Source organism: Mandrillus leucophaeus, unplaced genomic scaffold (genome assembly GCF_000951045.1).
Source record: "Mandrillus leucophaeus isolate KB7577 unplaced genomic scaffold, Mleu.le_1.0 Scaffold590, whole genome shotgun sequence".
Taxonomy (NCBI): domain Eukaryota; kingdom Metazoa; phylum Chordata; class Mammalia; order Primates; family Cercopithecidae; genus Mandrillus; species Mandrillus leucophaeus.
This window is the reverse complement of record NW_012106364.1, coordinates 380,443-383,014: the sequence shown is the minus strand read 5'-3', so window position 1 is coordinate 383,014 and position 2,572 is coordinate 380,443. Positions and strand designations below refer to the sequence as shown.

The 2,572-nt window shown below is 36.9% G+C and overlaps 1 pseudogene across 1 annotated transcript in view; it reads right to left on the bottom strand.

The window, feature by feature from the left end:
• Positions 1-1,826: 1,826 nt before the first annotated feature.
• The window catches only part of LOC105553372, an 11,792-nt pseudogene continuing 11,046 nt past the window's right edge, over positions 1,827-2,572 (bottom strand). The window contains exon 2 of the transcript XR_001008140.1: positions 1,827-1,944. The product of XR_001008140.1 is annotated as a putative uncharacterized protein FLJ43826 (transcript). The remainder of the gene's footprint in view (positions 1,945-2,572) is intronic.

Below are 2,572 nucleotides of genomic sequence, written 5' to 3'. Positions count from 1 at the left end.
GGTGAAATAAAATATATTAACATGTTTCACCTGTTTCTTTTTTAGTTTTATTTTTTAAGTGACTACCAGAGAAGTTAAGATTATGTATGCGGCTTGCATTGTGTTTCTAATGAGTACTGCTGCTTTAAAGTATTCCATTGTACAATGATTCTGCAATGTATTAATTCACCTACTGTGGATGGATACTGAGATTTTTCTAGTTTTTAATTATTACAAACAAACAATGCTGCTTTGAACATTCTTATACTTGTATCCTGACAACACTTTTGCTTGAGTTTCTCTAGGATATAAGGGTACAAAATTGTTTTCTAAGAAGTTGTGCTATTTCAAGTTGGCCGACTGAGAACATGCCATGTCTCTACCCATCTGATCTCTACCAAATCCCTAAAAATTGTGGAACAGAAATCATTTAAAAACCCACAACCGTAGCTCAAAATGTGGAAGCAGCTCTACAAAAATTCTCCCCTGTCAGAAATGCCCTGGAATTACCTACAAGTTCTTGGTTGGGACAGGGCATTAGGAGAAGCCAGAGGCACATCAATCCAATATCCTTCTTCCTTGGGCCAGGCAGCAAAAGGTGTCCTCCTCCAGGCAGGAGCAATTGGTGTTAGAAAGGAGGCAGGGTCCTGAAATCCTGGATGAAGGGTGTACACTCCCTTACTAGCCATCTCACACAACTTCCTTATTCTCAGAAGACTCCACCCGGAACACAAGCCCCAGAATCCCACCCCTCCTCTAGAGCTGGAAAACAGAACGGTCCGGTTCTAGCTTTTTTTTTTTTTTTTCTTATCAATAAGATATCAGACTCAGGATAGGGTAAAACTCTTTTAAAGTGGTCTTTTTAGATTACTATGATTGTCATGCGTTTTATTTTAAATGGAGAACTCATGTATGACCTGTCTACATAAGTTGAACTAATGATGTGACACACAAACTGTTCTGAAAAATGCCAGTTACTTTGAATGTAAGCATTTTTCCCAAAATCATTTGTCTAAACTAATTCCTTTAATAAATCAATAAGAAAATGATGAAACAATTCAACAGGAACATGAACAAAGGAAATAAAACTCAGAGAAGAAACATAAATGTTCAATAAATATATAAAGATATTTAATTAAATTCATGAGTAATCAGAAAAATGGATATATAGATGGCATCCCTTTTATTCACCCATAACATCAACAACAAGTTGGAGAATACCCAGCGGTAAAAAGGTGTGGGGAAATGAATGCTGTTATATTCTGTTGAGGACAGAGTAAGTTGGCACAACATTTTTAAGGGCAATTAAAATTTCATATCTACATAGTCTGCAGTGCAACAATTCCATTTCTAGAGATCCATTCTTTTTTCTCTTTTAGATGGAGTCTCGCTCTGTTGCCAGGCTGGAGTGCAGTGGTGCAATCTCGTTCACTGCAACCTCTGCCTCCTGGGTTCAAGGGATCCTCCTGCCTCAGCCTCCCGAGTAGCTGGGACGATAGGTGTGCACCACCATGCCCGGCTAATTTTTTTGTATTTTTAGTAGAGATGGGGTTTCACCATGTTGGCCAGGATGGTCCCAATCTCTTGACCTCGTGATCTGCCCGCCTTGGCCTCCCAAAGTGCTGGGATTAAAAAAGAAAAGAAGAAGAAGAAGAAAAAGAATATAACCATGTATTACTTGTATAATAAAAAATAAATTTAAATTGCCTCTTATTTTAAAGACAGTGTACCAAATTTAATTTAAAAATAACCATAGGATTGCAATCAACAGAGGTTGATTTGGGGTATGGAGGGGAAATATCTTTTCTCAGAGGTACCAATCTCAAAATTCTGGACCAAAAAGGACCTTACAATGCAGATAGTTTTTTGTCATATTTCGAGAGAATATACTCGCAGTTTCTCAGTCCAACTGTATGTTTCCACACATTTGCATCAATGTAAGAAATATAGTTTCCTTGCAAATGTCTGCGAAGAAACACAATTTATATCCTTAAATAGGTAGGAAAAGAAAAAAACAGGATAAGTAAAAGAATCATGGCAACCTTGTGGGAAATATTTAGATATAGAAAATAACACCTGCTTTCTAATTTCCAGCAGTATAAGTTTCCCAGTTTGCACAATTTTTTTAAAGAAGCAATGTAAACGTTTTAATACACACAATCCCACAGCATTTATTGCCATCTTGTAATAACATAAAGGTAATCAAAACAATATGAATAAATGTTCATATTGGACGAAGGACATCTAAAAACAAACTGTATCCTTCTCCACAATTTCTCACTTCATTGATCATTTTCAGTTGGAGACACTTTATAGCAGAGTAATATTATCTCCTTTTAGCATGATCCGACCCAGTTGTTTTCTTGACTTTGTTTTAGAATGAATCTCTTCTGCATCATCTAATACAAGGTTCATATACTCATTAAAACCAATGATACAGCCTTCTATCCACATATTCACTTGCTCATAGAGCCACGCCTGAATCCACAATCTATTTTGTAAGTATCTGAAGATGAGGTTGATGGGCTGCACTACAACCTTCTGCATTTTCTGGCCCTGGTCACGGTATGCCATGTTGGAATTTCAAAGAGCA